Genomic DNA, 14602 nt, shown 5'->3' on the forward strand with positions numbered 1-14602 from the left:
TCAGGCTTCACTACCGGCCAGCTGCTTCTCAACTCCCTCCTCTCCGAGGGATAGCGGATGAATCTCAACTGTCTTCGAGGGGTAGCGGATTTTATCTCACTTCTGAATTGTAAGAGGCGAAAAATAACTAGGAGACTGCCTTAGATTTGAACTCGAACTCTCCGGGATCCCTGGTTCACACGCCTAGGTCTTAGGCTGTACGGCCAATACTCCTACTGTTGTGATCAACTTGTTTTCATTCCGATCCTCTATACGACCTGTCAGTCTCGACTATCTTTCCAGATCTTACAGCTCGGCCAGCCTGACATTACATTCGTCCCCGAATGTCTCCAAATCGTCGGTTCACTCCACTTGAGTCCCTCCCAACATCCATTTTTGGTTCACTCTTCTGAGTCTCTCCCAACATCCATGTTGATTCACTCCTCTGAGTCCCTCCCAACCTCCATGTTGGTTCACTCCTCTGAGTCCTTCCCAATCTCCATGTTGGTTCACTCCTCTGAGTCCGTCCCGACCTCCATGTTCAGGCTTCACTACCGGCCAGCTGCTTCTCAACTCCCTCCTCTCCGAGGGATAGCGGATGAATCTCAACTGTCTTCGAGGGGTAGCGGATTTTATCTCACTTCTGAATTGTAAGAGGCGAAAAATAACTAGGAGACTGCCTTAGATTTGAACTCGAACTCTCCGGGATCCCTGGTTCACACGCCTAGGTCTTAGGCTGTACGGCCAATACTCCTACTGTTGTGATCAACTTGTTTTCATTTCGATCCTCTATACGACCTGTCAGTCTCGACTATCTTTCCAGATCTTACAGTAATTACTCAATCAGAACGTAATCGGAACAATAAAAAGGTTCAATGTAACGAACACCGTGTCGGTGGCGACTGTCCCCAGATCGCTGAAGAGGCGCCCTTCCGCCTTCGTTACATATATTCCCTTTTCGCTTTCTTTTTTTCCACCGTATTTCTCCCTCTCCCGTGCAGCCACCCTCTCTGCTATTTCCGTGCTTTCCCCTTCGGCATCGTCCCATTCTAGCTTGTCGCTCGCCGCTCTTCGTGTCTCGGTCTTTCCGTCGCGTCGGCTATGTTTTATACTGGAACGTGGATCGATATCAGAGTCCTATATAATACGTTTATGAAAGGAGGAGGAGGAGGCAGATATACGAGAGGCAAGGGACGCACCCGAGGGCATTCGCGTGGCCGCGGCAAACATGCGGAAACGGAAAAGTAAATTAATTAAGGGCGCCGACGTCGCGCGAATGATGCTGGACGTGGACCTACATCCGACCTACAGCACCGCAGCAGAGAGAAAGCTCCACGAACGACGATGACGACGGTGCCGCGGAAGCACGACGCACGCCACGGAATCTAATTCGGCTACGCGGGAGAAAAAGTTCTACCATCGTGGCAAAAACGTTGCCGCTATTGCGTATATGTTCGACGCGAAAGCGACCGAACTTTGCTGCCGTAACCAATTGCTTAATGTCACAGTGCAAAATCCGACTCGTTGGGAAAATGGAAACTACCTGCTGAGTACACGTAAATGCCGAATACTGGATGAAAAGTTTAACCAGGCGATTTTGATTACATTCGAACGGCATGCTTTTTAATCACGTATTTATTTTAGAAAACTATTAAATGAAAGCTTAAAAAATCGAATATTTGCAATCAAGTATTATTAAATTACTTCGTCCAATTAAGTGATTTTTAATATTCGCACTTAATCTTCAATAACGCATCCTGCACGTTGTGTTAACTTAAATTATTAGAATAAATTATTAAATTATTAGAATACGAAACGCATCGAATAGAATGCAAACGTATCGTCTCAAACGTTTCTCGTCCGCAAAATTCGCGATCATTGTTTGAAGTACAGATATTTGTTTAGCGAGTACATACCCCAGCTGTTATAAATCATCGACAGCAATTATTAAGCGTTTTACTATTCTAAACGGTACCCGCCAGCGGTATCCTTCATTACATACGCCACGGTCTATCCTTTCCTCACTCCAACTTTCTCTAAAACTGTCCGTCGCTAACTTGCCAGTCAGCGTCTGCATTTCGTCTAACTGCACTGAGAAAGAGAGATGCGGGAGTTATGCGACTCGCTCGGCCAGCCATCTTTCTCCGCTCTCGGTGGAGAAAAACGACAGACGGAGTGGGCAATGTGAAGCTCATGTGTACCAACATATAGCAAGAATATAGCAGACACGTGTGCACACTTGAAATCGTGAATACTGAACACATGAATTTTCTATCAATGGACATGGCTTGAGGTTCGCGCATAGCGTTTGAATATTCATTATTATTTGTAGTAATATAATTTTTTTATTGCAATTTAAAATTTTGTCTAATTTTGTTTGTAATAATAATTAACATGAACGATTAATAAAAGTATGATTAAGAAATAAATAGTATAATGCATTAAATAGACCAATCGATGAAGATATAGTTGTAAATTCTTTACCAACAATCATTAACTATAAATATCTAGATATATTATGAATGTCCCAAATTGGTGCAACTTCGTGCATCAAGATATTCATGTGTACATTATTTGAAAAGAACCAGACACACACTTCTAGCGAGAAGTTTAAATCGATGACTGGTTACACCGTTAGCTATATCTAAGAAATGCTCGCAACTGTGACTCCGTTCCTCCAGAAACATTTCGTAAACAATGCTATGCAATCTCAACAATGAGCAATCTCTTTTTAGTGATGACTACGTAGCGGAAGCATTTCCTACTAATGACATTTGGTAGAGCATTTCCCTTATTAGTGACGTTCATCAGAATCTTAATTGCCCTAAAATATCATCTGCAGCAACTGTAACTGTAGATTAACGGCTTCCTGCGTATATCGAATAAATAAAAAGTATAATATTCCAAAATCGCATTACAGCTATTTTACATAAGTCACTTTTCATAATCATAATAATATCGTCGTGTTCAAGCATCAATACGTAAAGTAACGATTTGTCCATAACAAGAATGAACCTTGTACTATAACCTAAACTAACCTAAAATATCAACAATCATCACTAGCGTAGTTCGAAATAATTATAGGAAAATGACATTACTCAGTGGTCTGACGGATCGGCCTTTTTCGTAGTAGTTGTACCCATCCTGTGACATTTCATACGTTGCGGGCACTGTAGTTAAATTACGGTAATTACGGATTTTCTCGCTGACGCGTACACCTCACGCATGTGTTCCGCACGCATGCGACGCCCCCTGCGGGCCCTACGTGCACTAATTAACGCAACACTAGAGAATCGGGGGATTTGCCCCCTCACCTTAAGAAATGAATGTGTATATGTAGTACGGTACAACGATCAATCGTTGATCGATTATCACGATTGAAATTTTACAAAATTATAAACAAAGATGAGTAAAATTCAGCATGAGGGAATCACGTGGACCACGAGTACAATTTGTGCACTTAATCGCGACGCTCGAATCGTTTCTCGGACTGTCAGTATTTCGATTCGATTCGTGGAAAAACACAATAGTAGTAGCAGTGCTCCGCTATTTCCTATCGATACAGAACAAACAACCGCGCGCGCGTTCGACCTACGGTCACGCTGTCTGCTGGCGCAATAACAGCGGCAGAAGAGCGGGGCGGAGGGGGGCGAGGGGGGAGGAAGAAAGAGGAAAACAAAAAACGACTCACCGGTAATGACGTCAGCCGTGGAAAGCGAACCGGATCTGAAGTTTCCCGCGGCGGGCGGCGGTCGATCCACCGGCGCGGCGCGGCGCGATTCACCGACCCGGCCTGCTCGACTGAGGACGACGTCGGCGACGGTTCCGTGCAGCGGTCACGCACACACGCGCGCCCGTATGCATATGTGCACGCAGCAGCGCACACACGCGCGCGCGCGCGCGGGAGCGGCGCGTGTCTTATTTAGAAAATTCGATCGACCGATCGATCCATGAAACTCGCGCCACTCGCTTACTCCTCAGCATACTTCACTCCGCATCCCTCCGCGCGCGGAGGAGGGCCAGTTGTCTCCTTTCGCCCGCTTTCTTTTTCCTTCCACCTGCACCTCTTCCTCCTCCTCGTGCACCTCCTCTTCCTTCGTTGCACTTCCTTCCCCTTTGTCGCGTCGCTCCGTGTATTTACTCCACCCTTCGTCGCTTCGCCGTCTTCTTCCTCTTCCTCCCCTTCCGTCTCTCACCACTCACTGCACACCGCGGCAACTCACTGTCACACGCGTCCACACACACTGTCACGCGGCACCGCACTCGAATGCGTAGACACTGTGTGAGAGAGAGAGAGAGAGAGAGAGAGAGAACTGCCAAAACTCTCGTCTTTTCTTCTTTTCTTCTTCTTCGTCCTCGTTTTCGTGTCGCCGCTTCCGCTGCAATCTCTGCGGAAAGGATGAGTTGCAAGGAACATCGAATTAACGCACCGCTGACAACGACGCGAACGTCGTCGCATTTGTTCGTTCGCGCGGGAAGACGCGTAAATTTAAACGCGAGAGCGCGAGTGTTGCGATCGCGATGTTCTTGTATCTTTCGTTCGGGAACCTCCTAGACTCGATTATGTAATTCGAGTGTCTCGTGTCGTCACGTTGTTGTCGTTAGTCTCGTTTTACGGCGAAACGAGAGCGGAGTAACCGCGTTGTTTAATCGAAGAGCGTTGCACCGAGCGACAGATATACGTGTGCGTCGTTATAAAGAAAACGCACGCGCGACACGTGTTCCGCAGGAATCAAAGACATGTGCACGACTGCTATTAATACCGAAATGTGTACCAATAAGTTCTCTAACGTCAACGTAGCACACCCTCAGAAAGGATTTCTGATAACAGGACGAAAAATATTCTTGACTAATTTAATCGTATTACAAGTATAAAAAATATGACAATAAAACAATTTTTAATTTAAATCAGTAATTTCGATTCTTCTCTCTCGAATTAAATAAGATTGTCTTACTGTCTCGAGACAAGAGTAACATGTACAAATTTATGCTTATATATTCTTCTATGTAGAATAATTTGATATTAGCGCCACTTTATAGTAGGCTTTGTCCATGTCGACGCATCATTTTCTCACAGTCGCTCGTCGACTCGGCGCTTCTGCGTCCTTTATTCCGATAAAACGGCCAATATTTATGTGTTGCAATCGAAAATCGGGAAAGTGTTTCTGTTATTTACAATGCAAGAAATATTAAAAGATATGGAAATGTAAGTATATACAATATACTTACTTGAGAAATAAGATTCGAGATAAGACATTTCCACTTATTCATTGTAAATAACAGAAACACTTTCCCGATTTTCGATTGCAACACATAAATATTGGCCGTTTTGTGCAGATTCTACAAATTCTCTTACAAGAATAGAATAAGATGTCTTTTAGATCTCACAATATTCTGAAATCAAGAATATTTTGAACTTGCTAGAAATTTGTATCTAAATCCTTCTGAGAAAATTAATGAGATAGCACCAAGATTATTTGAATCTAGATTTTCGAATTTTCTATTCAAGATTAAAATATGCTTCTTTTCAATAATAAATATGATTGTCGCTATAGCGATCTTAGTTTATGATAGATTAAAGAGTAATAGCATTAAGTCCAGAAATCTTTTCTGTGGGTGTAGCGAGAGGGTTGACAATCGTCGTGTACCAGTTATAAAAGACACTGGTCACGTAATCGCGTAAACTATGTCTAAACAAAACAGGAGGACAAAACAGTTTAATCAAACAAGCTTGGAGTTATGATCGATGCCAATGGTAAGTATGAAAATGGAAGGCCAAGTGATAATCAATGATTACATCGCGATTAATCCGTGCACCCTCAGAAAGGATTTCTGATAACAGGACGAAAAATATTCTCGACTAATTTAATCGTATTACAAGTATAAAAAATATGACAATAAAACAATTTTTAATTTAAATCAGTAATTTCGATTCTTCTCTCTCGAATTAAATAAGATTGTCTTACTGTCTCGAGACAAGAGTAACATGTACAAATTTATGCTTATATATTCTTCTATGTAGAATAATTTGATATTAGCGCCACTTTATAGTAGGCTTTGTCCATGTCGACGCATCATTTTCTCACAGTCGCTCGTCGACTCGGCGCTTCTGCGTCCTTTATTCCGATAAAACGGCCAATATTTATGTGTTGCAATCGAAAATCGGGAAAGTGTTTCTGTTATTTACAATGCAAGAAATATTAAAAGATATGGAAATGCAAGTAAGTATATACAATATACTTACTTGAGAAATAAGATTCGAGATAAGACATTTCCATATCTTTTGCACTTATTCATTGTAAATAACAGAAACACTTTCCCGATTTTCGATTGCAACACATAAATATTGGCCGTTTTGTGCAGATTCTACAAATTCTCTTACAAGAATAGAATAAGATGTCTTTTAGATCTCACAATATTCTGAAATCAAGAATATTTTGAACTTGCTAGAAATTTGTATCTAAATCCTTCTGAGAAAATTAATGAGATAGCACCAAGATTATTTGAATCTAGATTTTCGAATTTTCTATTCAAGATTAAAATATGCTTCTTTTCAATAATAAATATGATTGTCGCTATAGCGATCTTAGTTTATGATAGATTAAAGAGTAATAGCATTAAGTCCAGAAATCTTTTCTGTGGGTGCAGCTTTTCTCAGTCCGAGGTTCATCATCGATTTTAATTTTTCGACGATTTTATCTTTAAGGAAAATATTGAAACTTGTGCGTAATTAATATTGATAATAATCTGAATATTTATGTATCTTAAAAAGAAAATCAGATTGGAGTCATAAAGCGAAATTTCATGATTAAGATGTTGCAAAAATGGCATTTCACGCGCGTACACGTTTTACGTGTCTGGTCTGTTCTTACATTAAGCTCGTCTTAAATATCATCTTAAGATATTTGTTAGCCAATCAAATAGCTGTATTAGTATCTAAAAGGTATACTTAAGACTCGGCGTAAGAATGGACCATCAATATTGCCGTAAAAAACACTCCTGCCAGTATTCCTAACTTGAAAGGTTACGAGAGCTATCAGCGAAACACACACACATGGATCTAGTAAACCAGACAAAATAACCAACATTATGTCGAGCCTACGACTTTCCCACTCGCTCTAGACATAATCACACGAAACACGAAGTCGCTTTAACCGGAGCGATTGGCGACAGTGGCCGATTAGGGGAACCGCGGCGCCCGTCCGACTTCCGGTTCAGCTGTTCGCGCAACAGTCCGCATATTTTTTCCCGACCTTGCCGCGTGCCTCGCCGTGTGATGCGCCTCGATCTTTTTCCGCCAATCGTTCGTTTCGCTCGGTATTCCGTCTTCCCCCCCCCCCACTTCGTTTCTTTTCTTCCACTCTTTCTGCCTCTGGTCCCTCTCCCTCTCTTTGTCCCGTTCCCTGCAGTCTAGTAACACTCGAGATAGGCGCACCTTACGCCCGAGAATTTCCTCATTGACCCGCGCCTTGTGCGCTCCGTATTCCACCTGCGACTCGTCATCGCCGTTATTAATATCGTCCCCGTTGCCACCGAGCCGCGACCGAGCTTATTACCATTCCCACGACAGAATCGCGCTACGGCGTCACCGCTAGCACTTCCATCGCTGTCGGTGCTGATCGCGTCGTTGGCCTCCCAGCGAAATTATAGTCAAAGTTCAAGCGAATTAGCGAAATTACCAGATAATCGCGGACTCAGTTTTTGTCACGTCGCGTCGGCACGTTGGCTAATCCAAAAACGAACGCGATGGCGGAAGAATACTGAGAAGGTTTTACTAAAATTTATATTTATTTCGATATAGCAACGAGAAACTTTCGAGATGAATCGTGAAAATAGTAATTTGCCTTTGGTACAGTTATCAATTGCTTTAACGCGCCAATCCGAGTTTTTATTATTTTTTGGTAAATTCGTTCTGCGGTTACTCGCAAAGATAATATTTCAAAGGTGTTGCTTTACGATTATCCCAATGCTGCCATTCGATATTTGCGAATTGTCATTTTATATTTTATTTGCAGAGAAAGAGAGAGAGAGATAGGGAAATAATACACACACTCGCAGCATACGGACAAATCGCGGAATGGCCGAAAACCCGAGGAAAACACTCCCGGTTCTCTGACTCGAGGCGCGGGCGTACTCATACACGACGAGAGGTCACAACAAATGGTCCTCCTCTTCCTCCTCTCGTCTCCCCCCTTCGGCTTTTACGCGGTCAGAGGAGCTTTCCTCGGTACCGTCCGCTGCTGCCGCCTCTTCGCTTCTTCTCGCCGTTTCTCCTATCCGACTCGGGCGTCGACTTTCGTGCTAAAACATCCCGCTCGTCCGACACCAACCGACAGCAACCAGTACACTCCTGCGGAACAAAATATACCTTTCGTTAAAATAATAAGTTTCGTTAAATAATAAGCAATTATAACAAATAGATAAATAAGAGACTAAATTTTTCAAGACTGAAATCGATATAATTTCGGTGAATTTCGATTTTGATGACGAGTATTTGGTGACTCACAAGAATCATCCTTACTCTGCGAGTGCAGTTCTCTCCTCGAAATTATTTCGACCTCACTGCTCTCGAAAATGTTTTCATTTCATTTCATGGTCGATTTTGCTACAGTTGATTGTCATAAATATCGTGAGGAATCCATTGACCGATCGGTCGTTCCTCGATTTTTTCTCTCTCTCTCTCTGTCTCAGACAAGTGCTTGTGGAAACTAATTACGTTACAGACTTGCCGGTATGCACAATATCTGGTCACGCGATAACGAAACACTTGTAACTTCACAGAATATTCCGTGTTTCGACCTCTCTATTTTCCGCGTAATCGACAGCAATTATGCACCGTACATATCCGCGCGGGCTAACTATACGCGAGGACGAATTAACATGCAAATCGATTGATCAAATGCGAATCAACGTAAGGAGAAAAAAGGTAGAGATGCGCGTTATTAGCATCAGTTGAAGATGTCGTTACACACTCATTATCCGTAAAATGCACGGGAGATGGAATATACCAGACGAGGGAAAGAAATTATGGTTGCGTCAGGTTTAGGATAAGTGTTCGGCAATTGGGATGACCGGTTATTGACCCGTCGTGAATGTAGCTATATTACATGGAAATTTAATGTAAAATGTCCATAGAAAATTTTATGTGCATATAGCGAGAACTAATGTGTGTGTGTGTGTGTGGTGCAGGCACAGACACGTAATAATATTTGTGCTCGGGCACAATGCAGCTCTCTACTTTAAAAGTTTACGTTAGTTACTAGAATTTTAGTATTTTGCATGTTGTTCGAGTTGGAAAAGTCCGTAAAAATAATTAATTATACCGTCTTCGACCTCAAATGATCCAGGGGCATTGCGATACTTTAGTACCGAGAAATATTAAAAAGTCGTTCAAAAACGTTGTACGCGAGAAAGACCCATCTTCGTGACAAATTTCAGACATCTTTCTGTTCAGTAAAAAAATATCACGTATTTGGCGGGAGATCCGCAGCAGCCAACGGAGATATAGCGATTACATCGGGATACGTATACCAAGCACGCAATGAGGGCGATCGATTTTCGCGCAGTGGGAAATACTGCAGGAGAAAGCATCTGACGCGCGTTTGAATTGCGCCGGTGGTGTCGAAGGTACGGCCCGGGTCGATCCGCCGAGTTGAATGCGCGACAGTAGCAAAAATGGCAAATATCAGCTGTACGGGACAACCTAGCTCTCTCTCTCTCTTTCTCTTTCTTTCGTTCTTCTACGATCGATCTTCTAGTTACAGCAACACAAGAAGAACAACAACACTAGCCATTGGGTATAGTCATTGAAACGATTCTAAAACGTTTCTGTTCGAAAGATAATGCATATTTAACCTGCTTCGAATTCATTCTTTAACCTTTCTTTCCAGCGGGAATTTCTACGATACTTTTACGGGAAGTAACATTGTGTTTTCAAACGTGTTTTGTTAACAAAATACAAAACGGACTGTCTAATAAAAATTGAATAAAAATAAAATCATTCATTATTATTAATTATCAAAAAGCTGTAATAAGAGAGAGAGAGATTCAAATTTTTATTAGACAGTCTTGATGGAAATATGAAAATATTATGTATGATACTGGTGAACAAACAATTGCTCAACAGGTATCGCAAGGAACCGCAGGCGCATGCATGCTGAAAGTTTCTTGAAATCTAATCAAACGTTCCGACATTACGGTTCGCTCGGTGGGAGCTGAGTCATCACGTACAGTGGACACAGCGCGCGCACTGTATGCACTAATGGTTCACTTGGTCGTCCACCTTGAGGATGTTGCCTTTAAGGTACCTTGCGGCATCCAGCTCCAGCCTCCCCACCCCTACCGCGGACGACGCGGGAACGATTCGTCTCACGATACTCCCCGCGCTAACTTATTCGGATGGCAAAAAACAACGTGACGCAAGAGCCGAGTTCTCCCGCAACTTCGCACGATACTTTCGCTCGCAACCAAAACGCCACACCCGCGCGTATTTAAATTTTTCAGTACCGAGTACAACGGAAAAAATGCCGACGCTGCTCCACGTTTTCCTCGGCAATGTTGACGTCATCTTCGGCAGCTCGGGAATGCTTAAATTTATTTTATGATTATTTAGTTAATGATCTATTCTTAAAGTACGGGAATTCTCCTTTGTTTGTTGCGAAAGTAGTTTTTGATATTAGAAAGAATTTACGTACGTTGGTACAATAATACTCCCACGTACGATGAAATATGCAGACGAATGTTCGTGCGATATTTTTGTGAGACGCGTTTCCGACTGAGGTTCTTTGGTTCTTGAGGAACGCGAAGCAATCGATACCGTATAATTAATATAATCGACAAGATCTTTCAAACAGTCGATAAATTGTCTTATTATTGGATGAAAATACCATTACGGTATTAAGGGGGGAGCCTGCTTTAGAACGCTGAAAATAAGGTATATTTTACGAATTGTTTTTGGAGAAACTATACAGCGGATCATTATAAAACTTTGATGCATTTATTAGTACATGTTTAAAGATAAAAAAAATTATTTTTTTATTTGAATATATCGCCTGTAGAGGTCGTCCTGGAGAAATCTTAGTGCAGCCGCGTCGCCGGCATTGCAAATTGGTGAGCATTCTCCTGCCTCCAAATTTCGTCTAAACTGAAAAATTGAAATATGTTCTCGTTATTTATGAGTTCCCATCGTCGATGAACCAAAGAGAGAAGAAAAAAGTTGAAAAGTGCCAAAATGGTGGAGCTTAGAACACAAAAGTACGATTTTTAGGCAAAGTTGTTGAACTTTTTCATGCAAAATAATTGTTTAACTTAATGTTTTTATGAATATTAAAGGTTCATCGACGATGGGAATTCATAAATAACGAGAAAATATTTCAATTTTTCAGTTTGGATGAAATTTGGAGGCAGGAGAATGCTCACCAATTTACAATGCATTTATTAGTACATGTTTAAAGATAAAAAAATTATTTTTTGATTTGAATATATCGCTTGTAGAGGTCGTCCTGGAGAAATCTTAGTGTAGCCGCGTCGCCGGCATTGCAAATTGGTGAGCATTCTCCTGCCTCCAAATTTCGTCTAAACTGAAAAATTGAAATGTGTTCTCGTTATTTATGAATTCCCATCGTCGATGAACCTTTAATATTCATAAAAACATTAAGTTAAACAATTACTTTTGCATGAAAAAGTTCAACAACTTTGCCTAAAAATCGTACTTTTGTGTTCTAAGCTCCACCATTTTGGCACTTTTCAACTCTTTTCTTCTCTCTTTGGTTCATCGACGATGGGAATTCATAAATAACGAGAAAATATTTCAATTTTTCAGTTTGGATGAAATTTGGAGGCAGGAGAATGCTCACCAATTTACAATGCATTTATTAGTACATGTTTAAAGATAAAAACAATTATTTTTTGATTTGAATATATCGCTCGTAGAGGTCGTCCTGGAGAAATCTTAGTGCAGCCGCGTCGCCGGCATTGCAAATTGGTGAGCATTCTCCTGCCTCCAAATTTCGTCTAAACTGAAAAATTGAAATATGTTCTCGTTATTTATGAGTTCCCATCGTCGATGAACCAAAGAGAGAAGAAAAAAGTTGAAAAGTGCCAAAATGGTGGAGCTTAGAACACAAAAGTACGATTTTTAGGCAAAGTTGTTGAACTTTTTCATGCAAAAATAATTGTTTAACTTAATGTTTTTATGAATATTAAAGGTTCATCGACGATGGGAATTCATAAATAACGAGAAAATATTTCAATTTTTCAGTTTGGATGAAATTTGGAGGCAGGAGAATGCTCACCAATTTACAATGCATTTATTAGTACATGTTTAAAGATAAAAAAATTATTTTTTGATTTGAATATATCGCTTGTAGAGGTCGTCCTGGAGAAATCTTAGTGCAGCCGCGTCGCCGGCATTGCAAATTGGTGAGCATTCTCCTGCCTCCAAATTTCGTCTAAACTGAAAAATTGAAATATGTTCTCGTTATTTATGAGTTCCCATCGTCGATGAACCAAAGAGAGAAGAAAAAAGTTGAAAAGTGCCAAAATGGTGGAGCTTAGAACACAAAAGTACGATTTTTAGGCAAAGTTGTTGAACTTTTTCATGCAAAAGTAATTGTTTAACTTAATGTTTTTATGAATATTAAAGGTTCATCGACGATGGGAATTCATGAATAACGAGAAAATATTTCAATTTTTCAGTTTGGATGAAATTTGGAGGCAGGAGAATGCTCGCCAATTTATAATGCCGGCTGCACTAAGATGCCTCCAGGACGACCTCTACAGGCGATATATTCAAATAAAAAAATAATTTTTTTTATCTTTAAACATGTACTAATAAATGCATCAAAGTTTTATAATGATCCGCTGTATAGTTTCTCCAAAACAAATTCGTAAAATTATACCTTATTTTCAACGTTCTAAAGCAGGTTCCCCCCTTAATACACTCCAGATAGTATCCGCACTACATAACTAAAAGACGGAGTACGACTTTCTCTATGTGTACGTGCATAAAAATACTCGGTATCAAAGATGAGGTATCGATACTCTGGCGATAAGTGCGTGCGCGCGTACCCACCACGTGTATATGTGTGTCGCGACTGCACACAATCGAACGCAAAGCTCTTTCGCAGTGACGCAGCCGGACTGGAGGACATCTTATTGGCCGGCTAACGTAAACACGCATGTGAGCACACCCCTTGTCTCCTTACATCATGGAGTCCAGATATCTTCCGATCCCGTACTCTCCCTCCCCTCCCCGTTGCGCCGCTTGCAGCCGCCGTATCCACCCCCACCCTCGCCTTCAGCTTCATCCATTCACCACTGGTGCGCCGCGTCTCGCATCTCCTCCCCCCACCATCCACCACGCCACGATCGCGCTCTATCCCTTCCCCTTCTAGCCTGCTGGCTAGCTCGAGAGGACCCGGCAAGAAGCACTCACATCGCCGCGCGCGCGATTCTCCTCCCTGCCGCGCAAACACGCTACACGCATGCGAGTTCCACTTCTCGGAGCGCTGCTGCACCGAGAGCTCATTCCCTCCGAAGACGAGCGTGGAGACAGTTGCCCTCCGTAACCCTCCAATTGCCCGACGGGATCCCCATCAGGATCTCGTGCGCTCGGCGAGGATTTTAACGACTCTTCCATTTCAAGACTAATGCCCAAAGTATACTCGTATCCGTGCAAAATCTCATGCTCCGAGTAGCTATTTGTGCAACTGAAGCTGTACCTCTCTCTCTCTCTCTCGTTCTTTCTGCCTCTTTTAACGTAAAACAATACAAAAATCAAGAGAAGATAAATCTTTGGGTCAAACTAAAGTTGATGTGATTTCGTCGCTACTAAATCTGTTTCAATAACGACCAATTCGCGGAGTTGTCGACTGAACAGATGACATATTTCGAGCGTTCTGACACTGGCTTTACGTTCCACTCCTCCTTATATCCTTGACAAAAGCCTTGACTTTTCGGCGAAGCGGAGCGCGCGAGCACGAGCGCGTTAGTGAATTCCGCAAGTGAGAGCCACGCTAGCTGGCTCGCTCGCTCGCCTCCCCTTGCGGATGATGTACCTCGCACACTTGCTCTTCGCATCTCTTTACTCTGTCTACACTTTCGCTTGACTATTCCTCTTTTCCCGGTCGGTATCGATTGTCGCGCACGCGCGCGCGCGAAGCGCGACGGCGAAAGTAGAGGCGATTTCATATCGGGATATCCAGGCGAAGCGCAGATTCGCTAAAACGTAACAATGAGCTCGCCCGTCGTCAGACCTGCCGTCGTGAATTTTCCCGCTTTAACTCCTCCGCTTGTACTCGCATTTTCGATTACAATTTCCCACGCACGAGTGTCTGCTATCGCCGCTCGGTTACCTAGCAAGTTCGGCAACTGGGGAAACAGAAAACTGGAGAAACTGACCGCGTGGGCCGTAATGCCAAATACCCGACTAGAAATTTATCCAGTGGTCCTGATCAGGTTGACCTTATTTTATTATCAGGTCCTGATCAGGTAAATTCATCAGGACCTGATCAGTCATGTAACGCAGCGCAATAGTTAGGTCCTTATCTGGATATCCTCATCAGGCTTACATCGGGTTGAATTACTAAATCCTTGCTACCCAGACAGCACCAAGTCGTCTAAA

The 14602-nt window shown here is 42.3% G+C and overlaps 1 protein-coding gene across 8 annotated transcripts in view; it reads right to left on the reverse strand.

Moving 5' to 3' along the window:
- Positions 1–14602, reverse strand: part of LOC105284432 — a 94626-nt gene that overhangs the window by 60374 nt on the left and 19650 nt on the right. For 3 of the 8 annotated variants that reach the window (XM_020033304.2, XM_020033303.2, XM_020033302.2), the window contains exon 2: positions 3671–4367. The gene's annotated coding sequence lies outside the window, so the exon portion shown is untranslated. The other 5 variants (XM_020033298.2, XM_020033296.2, XM_020033295.2 and 2 more) reach the window with 5 other exon arrangements.

Source organism: Ooceraea biroi, chromosome 14 (genome assembly GCF_003672135.1).
Source record: "Ooceraea biroi isolate clonal line C1 chromosome 14, Obir_v5.4, whole genome shotgun sequence".
Classification (NCBI taxonomy): Eukaryota; Metazoa; Arthropoda; class Insecta; order Hymenoptera; family Formicidae; genus Ooceraea; species Ooceraea biroi.